The sequence below is a fragment of the Callithrix jacchus genome, chromosome 16, assembly GCF_049354715.1.
Source record: "Callithrix jacchus isolate 240 chromosome 16, calJac240_pri, whole genome shotgun sequence".
Taxonomy (NCBI): domain Eukaryota; kingdom Metazoa; phylum Chordata; class Mammalia; order Primates; family Cebidae; genus Callithrix; species Callithrix jacchus.
This window is the reverse complement of record NC_133517.1, coordinates 27,456,623-27,469,958: the sequence shown is the minus strand read 5'-3', so window position 1 is coordinate 27,469,958 and position 13,336 is coordinate 27,456,623. Positions and strand designations below refer to the sequence as shown.

Below are 13,336 nucleotides of genomic sequence, written 5' to 3'. Positions count from 1 at the left end.
ATGGTACAGTTTTCAGAACTGAGATTAACTCTGATGCCATGCTATCCTCTAACCTACGGACTTTATTCAGATGTCACCAGTTAGTCCAACAATACCCTTTTTCTCTTCCAGGATCCAATACAGAATCCCACATTGGATTTAGTCATCATGACTTCTCAGTCTCCTTTAGATAACTTTTCAAATAAAATCTTAAGGCAGTTTTTCACAGTGAGTTCTTTTCTTTCATTTTTGTGTTTTGACTTTGGTTCACTTTTATAATCCCTACTTGGAGAATTGTTCTAGAAAAATCTTAAATCATTTGTTTCATATTATATCAACTCTCATCTTTGTCTCGAAGAAAGTAAAAACCACAAACATTCACAGCTATTTAAGTTACATGTACTAATTTGTTCTCAAGTGCTGGGTGGTCCCTGTGCTATGTGGGACCTTGTCCCTGTGCTGGGTGGGACCCTGGAGGAAAGACAGCTAGGCAACATATAATCCCCAGAGATTTAAAGTGTCCAGACAAAAAGTAAAGACACATCCAGGAGAAATTTTGGTAGGGGACTGAATCAGTAACATAGTTAATACTCCAGCCATCTCAATCCCAGCTCAATAAAGAACCTAAAAGGAGCTCCTTATTTCAAAGTTTACTTTTTTAAGGATTTCAGAGCAACCATTTTAGAATATTTCATTTTTTAAGATGTTGCATATAAATTCATTAAATTTTAACTTATATTATTTTAAAGCTATCAACTACCACCATAATATCACTTTTATTCATTAAAATATTTTATTCTGAATAAAAACAAAATAAATCATTGAATTATTTTTTTTCAGAGGTTATTAAATGGACACTGAAGTTTTATTTACAAGGCTATAGATTGGATAGATGTTAAGTATTCAATAAGATATGATTGCTTAAATGTATTGTAGTACACAAATATACACTGATAGTATTGTACAAGAGTATTTAAAGACTTGAGAAAGACTCACTTTATATTGCATATATTATTAGAAGACAATAGTCTGCCAATATGTATGAGTCTGATTTTTAAAAAATATGAAATATGTGTGTGTGAAAAAAGATGACCGTACATATGCCAAAATGTAAATCTCTGGATAAAGAGATTTGAGGTATGTGCGTTTTCATAATTAAAAATATTTTCATAATAATCATATCTATTTTGGTTTAAGAAATAAATCTTATTTAAAAATCTGAATTGAAAATGTTTGCTGCTCTTACTATATGTTTACCTTATAAAATTATAACTAAAGATTTTTTTTCCTTTTTTGGTAACATGAAATAATATTTAATACCTTTAGGTTTTGAAAAGTTGAGTCTGTACCTTCCTCCCTCTCTTGCTCCCACTCTCACCACGTGACATAGCAGCTCCCTTTCACCTTCCACCATGATTGTTAGCTTCCTGAAGCTCTCACCAGAAGTAGATGCTGGGCCCATGCTTCTTATACAGACTATAGAAGCATATAGAGCCAAATTATCCTCTTTTCTTTATAAATTACCTAGCCTCAGGTATTCCTTTGTGGTAATCAAAATGGACTAAGGCAGTTGATTGCCAAGCCATATGTCAATTTTAAAAGTAAACGAGGATTTAAATACGATGTCCCATATACAGCCAGGCTAAGCATCCCAGTACATATGTTCTGTAACAAAAGTCTTAAAGAGGTGGGAAGAAGGAGAGAGGAAGGAAGGGAAGAGAGGAATAATATTGTATTCAATGTGTGCTATTACAAAAGTTTTAAAAATTGTACCTAAAATGTAGGCATTCTTTAGGCTTCCCTAAAGGGAAGAGGTGGGAGCTGAAGAAGCCACCATTTCAGCCCTGAAATGCTCATTATATAAAAGAAAATTAAATCTCTGTCTTAAATAACAATTTTGGGGAGCCTCTGTATATAATTACTATACAATAGAAGGCATCCTTCCCATCTCCACCGTATCAGTCTTCTCACAGGCTGTCTCCTCTCTTACCTCATCTTTAAAAAATCTAAATAAAAGCATCTCACATCCCTGCTTAAAAACTTTTGACAGATTCTCATTAAGCTTAAAGTGAAATCCAAGTTCTTTAACATGGTCTATAAAGTTGTACACGATGGGGTCCCCGCCTAATTTCTCCAGGTCATCTCATATCACATATTCTTGCCAGAAAGAAGCCTTCCTCAAATATATCTAGCTCTGTCTCACCCCACTTTGCATGTACTGTTCAAATTACTTAGAAATATTCATTCCCATTCCATCTCCTTCTCTATTCCAAAAACTAGCTCTTTGTCTTCCTTCAGTTTCTAGATTAAATGTTACCTCTCTGATCATTCTAAAGGTCATCATCACCTCATACCCCATCATTATTTTTCAATTATTGCCACCTTTTAGTTTTCATCATCCCACTTGTCACAGCTTGTCATAATATATGTGTCTGTAGCCTGTTCTTTGATGGTCTCATTAAATTGTAAATACTGTGAGGACAGAGGTTATGCCAGATTTCTTCATTACTGTTTACAAGTACCTAATGGGAGTGCCTAGTACTGGCCAGTGGTTCACAGTGTTGGCCGAACATTAGAATCACCTGGGGAGATTTTTAAGTACTGATGTCTAAGCCCTTCTCTTCACGAGTCATATTTAATTGGCCTTTGTTGAGACCCAGGATTAGTACATTGTTAAAGCTCTCCAGGTGATTCTAATGTACAGCCAGGTTTGAGAGCCAATATACTAGGCCCATGGTACTCAATCCTTGACTATACATTAAAATCACCTGGGGGCCTTTAAAACAATACCAGTACATGTACCCCACTACCAAGATTCTGATTTATTTGATCTAGAATGGTGACATTGAGTATAAAATCTTCTCAGGTGATTCAAATGTTGGCTAGAGATGGAAACTATGTTTATTAGTGCTCAACATATCAGCTCAACGTGCCTGTTAACTGAATGAACAGGAATGAACTGTTCTTGGTCACTGCAGGGCACATTGAAGTTATTGCTTCCTTAGGGCTCATGTAACTATTGCATGATAATTCTCAATTTTGTATCTACATATATCCCAAGTTACTCCTTAAATTCAAAGACACTTAAGCCCCTCCTTACAATACATACCACCCTGACCCTTCCCTCACAGAGCACTTGGCACAAAGTCCCTCACAGGGAAGGTGTCTGGTGAGTGTTTGCTAAATGCAGTGAATTCATTAGCTGTATTTAAAAAGGGTTGCCATAGCCCAGGTTCCTCAAAATACTCTGTGGTGCTCTTCTTATTTCCTTGTAAGGAACATGGCTGTGCTGCAGCCAAGCAGGCATAGGGCAGCAGGCATAGGCCAAGGTAAACGCCTGGATGACTCAGCAGGATTGGGGCACAGGCACACAGTCCCGTGTCTTATCTAATCATAGCCATGTAGACATAACATAGAGATGCTCACCACCTGGCTCTCAGCCACTGTTGTTATAGGGTGTATAAATGTAACACTGACCCTGTGAAGGTACTGCTAAATAGAGCCACCTCTCATTTACCTGCTGTCTCTCAAGTGTTCTTCCAGCTCCCTGCCCCATGTCCACCCTCTCCCCTTGGACCAGCTGGGGCTGGACCCCAACCCTGAGCATGAAATTACTAGTTCATGCCTTTATTTTCCAAAAACCTCTGTCTGAACCATGCTGGCCTGAGTGTAGAGAGGGAGCAATAAGACAAACTTGCAAGTTGGAATTAGACTGAAAAGGCAGCTCCCATCACACGGAAGTCATGGATACCATGACTCCTCTTGTGAAAAAAGGCATAACATCCCTCTCCACTCCCCAAGTCCCTAATGTTACCATTATATGTTTTCTGAATTGATGTTTATCCTTTGCTGTATACATTTTAATATGTTATTCCAGCATTTCTTTTATTATAAGAAATGTTCCTTTAAAAGTCTTCAAAGAGTGCATTGAAAGTGCCAAACTTTCTGCCACAGAACAGTCTGAGGATTTTTGAGGAATAGAAGGTACAATGTGTCTTATCACAAAATGCCAGCCCCAGCAGATGATGCCTCCTACAGGGAGTAACAAAATCAAATGACAGGACCAGCTTTACAACTTAAGAAGCATGGCACAAAGGATACTGGCATTAGAATTTGTACTATTACCAAAAAGACTTTAAAAATTCCCTATTTGCCCTTGAAAAACTCTTCATCTGACTTGCAAAGTACTGATGTAACCAGACCACATAGCCAGGAGACCGTTGGCTCCAGGAAGGCAAGAACTTTGTCTACCTACTGCTGTACCCCCCGGACCAAGAATGGCAGCTACTCAGAAAGTGTGTGCTAAATAACGAATCAATGAACTAAAGTAACTTACATGCAGTGGAGAAAAAAGAAACAAGCGCAGGATTTCAAAAGTAATTTTTAATGTCAGACAAACGCCCAAGAGCATAATACCAGGTGAGGGGTTATGAGACTTAGTTTGTCTAGACAAGAGAAGTCAAAAAATCCCCCACCCCCTTTTCCACTCGTGTGTGTGTGTGTGTGCCATTATTCCAGAGACACAGCTCCTAAATGAGACAAGGACATAATTCATCCCCCTGCACAGGGGACTAGGAGGTAATATGACCCAGGTACATTATTAATTGCTTTGTTTGTGAGCTCATAACCATGTAATTGTTTTAACGACTAGCAGGTGGGAAAGAGGACCTCAAACTCTTGTAAGTGGGGAGATTAGTGAACCTAAATGAATCAGAACAGGGTTCTGGGTAAGGCCACAGAAAAGTTACTTTGAAAACAAATGAGAAAGACGGTTCACTGGTAATCGAAAAGTGAGAGAAAGCAGCATTGGGTTCAATTCAAGCAAGTCAAAGGTAAGAATTCTTTACTGGGAAGCTTATCTTCTTGTGTCCCATGGCCAGCGAGAGCTTAGGCTATCACAGGTGCTGTGAACCTAATCCCCTTTTGCATCATTTTCAGCTGTGGAATGCACACCTGAGAAACAGAGTTCAGCTGATACAACCAAGATCTGGAAAGAAACTGGCTTTCCCCATCTGTGGCTTCAACACTGCTGCTCTGATTCCAATGAATAATTAACATATTTTTCTCATATATATCCATTTCCTGACTTCGGATGGTTTGACTTATTTTTCCACTTTCTGATGAGCTTATCAGCACTTAACCCCATCTTAAGGAGTTTCTTAGAACATATGATGGGGTTACAGTCTCTGCTGAATGTATATTGCTTTCTACACCATCATAAATTTGAAAAATCAAAAGTCAACCATTGTACATCAAGAACTGTCTGCTGTGTTGCCAGCATTAAGTGCATTTTTGATTTATCATATTTTCAAATTAGTTTCTTGGGATGTCATTCCTTCATAAGTCAAGGAGCTTCTGTCTACATCCCCTTTGCAGTTAGTTCTTTCCTCTAATTCTAGGAGAACCTAAGGGTAATTTTGCAATTACCCACTCCTCCAAGATGTTAACACATGAGTTTTCTGAATCATGGGAGTCACTCCTTTCAGGATGAAGGGAGAAGTTAACCTCTATACTCATAAAGGCTTTTCAATCACAAGTCTGCCAGTTGAGCATAGTAGGTACTGCGGCATGAACCTGTAAACCTTGCACCATGCTCACAAAGGGCATTCTTTGTTTTCCTTGCTCAGTGGTCATCTTGTGACAAACTCATCCTCTGTCTTTGTTAGCCTTACGCTGCCATCTGTCCTTCATGATTCTTCTAAATTTTATACCTTCATGGAATCATCCAATAAAAACAGACATTGGCTCTCAATCCACTCTTTTTCCTGAACATCTGTAATCCTACCACATCCTTAGTTGGACAATTCACTGGAAACTTTCATCCTCAGCTTTAGGCCATTCCTAAATCATTCATTCCTAGGTTTTGACTCAGGAGACCCTGGTCTGAGCAGAAGCAGCAAATGAGACCCTGGCTGCCACGAGGAGAGATTACCCCTCTCAGAACCAAGCAACAAGTAAGTCAGACACTAGCAAGCTCTGGAAAGCTCATGTAGTCCCCTCCCAATTTTGTGACTTTTTAAAAATTAATATAGTGTACAGTGGATTCTGACAGACTGGAGAGAAATCTTTGAAAAACATCCTCTGCTCTCGACACTGATATACCTCCATTCAGAGGACCCTGTCTAGTATCTCGTCTCTATATAGTGAACAGAGGCCTTGTGCCAGGCAGTGCTGCAGGTGCTTCACTTATATCCTCACTTCAAGATGTACTGAGGAATCTGTTGGGGAAATGGAAGTACTGAAAGGTTGATGAAATTGCTCATAGTCTCACACATAGTAAGTGACAGAGCTAGTACAGTAGTTCCCCCTTTTCCATAGGGGTATGTTCCAGGACCTCCAGCAGAGGCCTAAAACCATGGATAGTACTGAACCCTGTATGCACTGTGTTTTTTCTTATACATGCTGATACAGTTTGGCTTTGTTCCTACCCAAATCTCAACTTGAATTGTAGTTCCCATAATACCCATGTGTAGTGGAAGGGTCCCGGTGGGAGACAATTGAATCGGGGGGAGATCTTTCTCATACTGTTCTTGTGGTAGTGAATAAGTCTCAGGAGATCTGATGGGTTTATAAATGGGAGTTTCTCTGCACATGCTCTCTCTCGCCTGCTGCCATGGAAGACGTGCATTTGCTTCTCCCTTGTCTTCTGCTGTGATTGTGAGGCCTCCTCAGCCAAGTGGAACTGAGAGTCCATTTAACTTCTTTTCTTTATAAATTACCCAGTCTCAGGTATGTCTTTATTATCAGCATGAGAACAGATTAATACATATATGTGCCTATAATAAGGTTTAACTTAGAAATTAGTTACTGTAAGAGATTCATAACATTAATAATAAAATAGAACAATTATAACAATATACTGTGATAAAATTTATCTGAATGTGATCTCTCTCTCTAAATATTTTATTGTACTCTACTCCCCTATTTTGGACCTCAGATAAGGGGAAACTACTATATTTACACCAGGCTTGTCTGGTTCCAAAGCCTAAGCTCTTAACTGCCAAACCATTGCCTGTTTTAGTGACAGAAAGTTGAGCATGTCTTTATCCTCAGCAGATTTCCTGTGTGGCAGTCAGCATCTTGAGGACAGCGCATATGCCCTCCTGCTGTGTATATAAACCTTCTCATATTGGATTAACTAGTTTTTTTTATTCTGATCTGCTTTACTTTTAAAAGCAAACATTATTTTATCGTTGTGTTGCATATTGCTTTGTATAAACTGTAAATCTTGGGTTCCTTTGTACCCCGATATTTTAAATGTTCATGTGACTGATATTTTTTTCAATAGAAAAAAGTATTTCCTTAATGGCTCTTGGTCATGTCAATGAGAAAATGAGAACAAAAAGGCAAGGATTTAATGGGCACCTCTAATGATTGAACTGTATGCAGCATGTTAAACAGACTTCGGAATCCAGAAAGCTCATCTAAAGAAATTCAGAGTACTCTGGAAAATGTAATACCCAAAGCTGTTCAACATCAACAAATTTAGGAGTTCAAACTAAGAATATAGTGTAAGAAGATGCAAATATTTCTGTCGCAGGTTAATATTTCAATTAAACTAAAGAATGTTTATAAGCTCTGAGTAAGTATACTTAGCCTTAAGCTTATTCCTTTTAAACAAAAGAGGCAAGGCACAGTACATCTTTTATTCTGTGTTGTTAATGTACAAAATATCCCCACTTCCCTTGAGCAAGAGTACATCTAAAATATACTTGGATGAACACAGAATGTTAAAACATCATATGATACTATAGAAGTTAACACAAATACATTTTCTCCAAAATTTCAATATTCTAAAGAATATATAAGTATTGATCATATGAAGGAAAATGATTGGATTTATTTTTAAATTCAAAATTCTTCTGGTTGTAGAGGTGAAAACATAATCAGGTTACCTCCAAAAGAAATGTGTCTGGCATGTTCTTGATGTCTCCTCCAGCTGAGGAAATGGGTTACTGCAGTTTAGACCTGGCTATAGTCCCAGCTCCTCATGAGCTGAAGCAGTAGGATCACTTGAATCCAGGACTTCAAGACCAGCCTGAGCAACATAGCAAGATCCCATTAAATCAAGAAAGTGGCATTCAGTAGCAAAACTTTTATTATCAAATAGTGCTGACTGAGAAATTTTAGTTTCCTCTTCTTCTAAGATGTTACTTTGTGAAGCTGTATTTTTTTTGGGGCTACTCATGAAAACATCCTATATTGTAATTAAGGAATTCAGTTCTGTTCCTTCCACATCTGAAATTTCTTCCTTTTTGTTAGTATTAGTATCATCTGCTATTCCACCAGCAAGAAGAGGCAAACTCATTCTCTCACTGGGTAAACAAGTCATCTTCAAGTTGGTCTTATTTATATCATGGTTTTCTTCAATTAAATCTGGTAATCCAGGACACTGAGCATCTTCTATGCTGTTCCTGCTTCCTGTCATGCTGTTTCTGCTGTGTTTTGTTTTTTATAGTTAGCCAGTGCAATGAACAGAAACTTTGTTTCTGTGTGCTTGTTTTCTAAGTCACCTTAAGCTAACCACTCATAATGGTCAATAATATAATTATTCTCCCTTATCTTCTTGAGGTGCAAAAATCTTGATTATCATATTGCATGACTGCTGTGGCTCCATGAGTCCCAGCCCGTACTCAACAGTGCTGTCTACTGGAGTGGTGCAAGAGTCAGTCTCCAGTTTGACCTTATTACATATATACATCTATATTTATATACCTTTATCCATCCTATTTAGATACAGTGATATAGTTATCAAGATAGAGAGATATCAATGTGTGTGTGTATATATAGAAAGAGCCAGAGATCTCTCTACATATATAGAGATCTCCCCCCTCTCTCTGTATATGTGTGTGTGTGTGTATGTAAACAAAGAGATCTCTGTGAGCTGAGGCAGTAGGATCACTTGAACCCATACACACATACACACACACACACACACACACATACATACACACACACACATATATATGCATATATTTGTATACAGAGAGAGAGGGAGAGAAGAAATAGAAAATAAATGTAAGGCTATAGATATAAAGAATATATATGGTTATATAGAACACATGCATATTGGCATATGGAAAGCACTAGACTAAGAGTATCACGTGTCATCTCATTTAATCTTCAGAACAGCCCTGTGAGATAAGCATTCTCTTTATATCCACATTGTAGAGAAACTGGGGCCCAGGGTTCTGTAACTTGCCAATGGCATATGGCTCAGATCAACACTGGGATTCCACTTCTCTCTGACTCTGGTGTTCTCAGCAAGGCTGCCTCCATTATTAGCAGTGAAAGCAGAGCATTACCATGATACAAGCACTGCAATACTGAACTGAGCTTTCCAGTCCTTCCACTGTGAAAGGCTAGTACAGTATTTTCAAATTCTTTTAGTAAAACTCATCCATTCTAATCAATTTCCCTCAGTGTATTGTCAATTTCATGGGAATCAAAGTAGGTTTACCAAATGTGTGTGTATAACTCTGATTAACTGCTTATCATTTCTATAAGAGGAATAATATTGGCCTCAGATGCTTATTGGAGGATAAATTGAAGTGAACACAGAATAAGCACCTTCCACAGTGCTGGGTACGTGGGATGCCCTCGATACATACGAACATCCCGTGTTATCATACAAGTTAAGTACAATGTTATGGTGGTTATTAATGACCTTGCCAAATAGCTGTAAAATAATAAGTTTTATCTTACATTGAAATTCAGACATTTAAAATCTGAAGCACCCTTAGATATGATCATTTTTTATTTTATAGATCCACAAAAGAGAAAATATTATCAAATGTTTTCCATGTCTAAGTTTGACTTCAATCTTGGGTCAAACTTGCTCAGTCGTCTACTTTCTTTCCCCATTGGTGTTCAAATAGAACATTCCCTCAAGGAGTCAGGCGAATTTAAGAAAGCCACTTAAATGCACAATTTAAAACATTAAATGTACAAGATTCCCCTCTATAATTGTTCCCCTTTTGACTTAGATATGTGGTCAATGAGAGACAAGGAATTCAGTTTCTGACTGATACCTTCAGGAAAGACAAAATGGCACAAGACTGGTTCCAGGGGAGAGCATCCTTGCAGTGCCAATTTGTCTGCAGGCCACAGAACAAACAAATGATGGGGGAGGAGGACAGGGGAACAGTGAGGAATGAGGATTAGATGTGACCCAAAGAGAATAAAACCCAACCCGAAATAGTCCAAACACATAAATTGCTATTAAATCACGGCTTTATTTTTCCTGCCTTTGCCCTTCTAACGTTTGGTTTCTCAGCAAATGAAAGGAATCATTTGAAGTAAGGGCCTGAAGAAGGCAGGCCTCTGACCTCCAGCTCGACCACAGAGATCAAAGGCAGGCCCCATATGTGTGAGATATTATCTTTTCCAGGCAAGTGGGCATGATGTTTTGTGATGCAGTAGTGTGGAAACAGACAAACAGCCAGGTTAGTGACCGCTGAGAGGGGGTGATTGACGTGGGGGCGAGCGCGAGGAAGGGAGAGTCGGAAGGTGCATCACCCTTCTAAGGCGTTTTGTTTTTGTTTCGGTTCTCCAAATCCTGTGGCATTTTTGTGTTGTTGTTAATTACCTTACTTTAGTTGAAACCACATTTTCATGTTTGCAATGAGCATTTATCCCTGTAAACATGTTCCTTATTTTTTTAACTCTTATTATCTTTAAATGTGATTAATAGTTGATTTTATTTTGCAAGGCAAGGCTTTATACAGACTTTTTATGTAGACAAATTATTTGACTTAAATGTTTTACCAGTATATACGCCATTAAAATGCCTTTAGATGAATCTCAGTATGAAAATAGGTAGCACTACTCAGCAGCTACAAAGCCGCTCAGTGTACGGGGAAATTATAAATTATACTTCTCTTTTTCTCTGTGTAATTATAAATTATACTTTCTCTTGTTCCCTGTTATCCCTCTACCCCCACCCAACTCCCCCAACACACAGAATGAATCCCCAGGGCAGCTCTCCCGGCTCTCTCTGGGGCTAATGCTGCATGAGCAGGAGGATGCTGTCAACTCCCAGGAGCCAGCCCGCAGCTCAGAAGCATTCAGCACTCTGGTTCTACCCACTGATGAGGATCAGGCTAACCATTAACAATCCTCAAAAGTAGAGCAAGACAGAACTGGAGGTGAGATGGACTTCCGCCCATGTGGTTGAACCTGACCTTTCAATCATTTTTCATCGCGTCCTCTGTGGTATGTAGCTCCTGTGAAGAAGCCAGACCCCCATGGGCCCGGGTGATGTTGCTTCCTCTCCATCTTCCCGTTTTTTTTTTCCTCTCTCCCTTCCTTCCCTACTTGGGTGATGCTCTCTCTCCTAACTGTAGCTCTCATATTCTCTCAATTCATGGCTCTCTTTCCAACTTCTTTACCCAGAGCTTTAGTGAACAGGTCCAGCTGACATTTTTATGAAAAAAATAAAAATAAAGAATACATCAATCAAGTTTCACAGTTTATTCTGGCCCCCATTTTTGCAACACACACACACCCCACCCAACAAACACACTAATATATGTACATATACCAACATACATACATATAGGTACATACACTAATATATACACTACACAGACACACCAACAACACACATATATCAACACACACACTAAAATCCATACATATACCAAACACACACCAACATATACACTAACACACAGACACACCAACACACACACATATACTAACACACTAATATACATACATATACTAACACATACTAACACACACTAACATATATACTAACATATATTGCACACTAACACATATGCTAACATACCATCACACACTAATACACACACATATACTAACATACATGCATCAACACATACACTTACATCCACATCAACACCCATAAACTAACACACACACACTAATACCCACACTGATACACATATAACACATGTGCCAACACATTGACATATACTAACATATACACACACCAATATACATTAATATACACACTCACGTACAGTAACACCTACACATACACACCCCAACACACACAAATAGCAACATACACGTGTGTGTGTGTGCACAGGAAACAATCACATCTGAACCCAGGAACATATTTCTTCATTATCCAGTTGACAAGTTCCAGGAGTAGATTCAGAATGCCAGAGAGTTTATGAGGTCATCTATTATTGTCCACCCATAATTGAGCCTAGAGGAATCCTTAGCACTCCCTGTGAATAAAAATACTATTAAATCTTTGTTGGAGCTAAAAACTCTGCCAGAAGTGTGAAAACAAAGCCCACATTTTAGTTAAAATTCAGGAATATAATGAAGCTTTCTGCTTTTAAGTCAGCCCCAGTAGCAGAAGTGTGCCAGGTACTTTTAGGGCTTTGTGAAAGAACCGACTTAAACAGAAAGATATTCATCACAAGCCCCACAGGAGATTATTTCTGCTAAAAAATATTCATAAAGTTCAGGCACCACTAGATAATGGACAACTAAGAACTAAAGTTTCATTCAAATAAGTGGATTTACATTAGCAATTTTAAAATCTTTAGTAAGAACTGCTATGTAGTAAGTTAATACAGACTCAATTATCACACTCAAAACAGCAATCTGGAATTCTCCCTGCCCCCTAGTATTCGTCTAGACGATGTTAGACAAAAGAAACTCATTTGTTCTTTGGGGTGTTGAATGAAAAGGTACTTGGGGTTGGTCGAGGGGTGGGAGGTGGGGATAGACGTCAAAGGACTTGAAGCAAAGAGCCTTGTGCTTCCCGGGATCTTAAAACAGAGCTGTGTTATTTGTAGGAATCACTTTAGGAATAATTAGGGGGTGGCTCAACAGCTAAAATGAAATGAAGAATTCATTTCCTTCTAAGTTCTTCTCATCATCTCTTTCCTTCAGTACAGTATAAAATAAACAATTTTATTATTTTAATATGTTTACATTTTGCTTTCTCTTAAGAAGTAAAATATGCAAATATGCTTTTTATTTGTAGATCACCTGAATAAAATATTTTTTAATGACTATACTAGAACCTTATTTTAATAGTATCCTTGGGAGCCATGCCACAGGCCCCAGGGCTGGATGTTTTCTAAGACCCCCTTGTAATAAGGGCCATTTTTCCATTCTAAAAATAAATTCCTGTTGACCCCAAGATTGACCTATACTTATAATGCACTGTGCTAAAATATCAGCTTTATGTTTTCAAGGTAATTTTTTAATGGTCTCTACCATTCCACATAGTGCACAGATGTCCCATTAATAGAAAGCAATTCAAAGTTATTATTCATAATAAAAGGCAATTTGGGAAGATATTATTATTTAATAAAGTATAAACAATATTTTAATTGCCAAAAATTAGTGAGTAAAATTGCAAACCCCT

The 13,336-nt window shown here is 38.2% G+C and overlaps 1 long non-coding RNA gene across 1 annotated transcript in view; it reads right to left on the bottom strand.

Annotated features, from left to right (window-relative positions):
* The window catches only part of LOC144579794 (uncharacterized), a 33,072-nt gene extending 20,994 nt beyond the window's left edge, over window positions 1-12,078 (bottom strand). The window contains exons 1-2 of the long non-coding RNA XR_013528206.1: window positions 12,015-12,078; window positions 11,163-11,394 (exon numbers count right to left, since the gene is read on the bottom strand). This is a non-coding gene — a long non-coding RNA (uncharacterized LOC144579794). The remainder of the gene's footprint in view (window positions 1-11,162; window positions 11,395-12,014) is intronic.
* Between the last annotated feature and the right edge of the window lie 1,258 nt (window positions 12,079-13,336).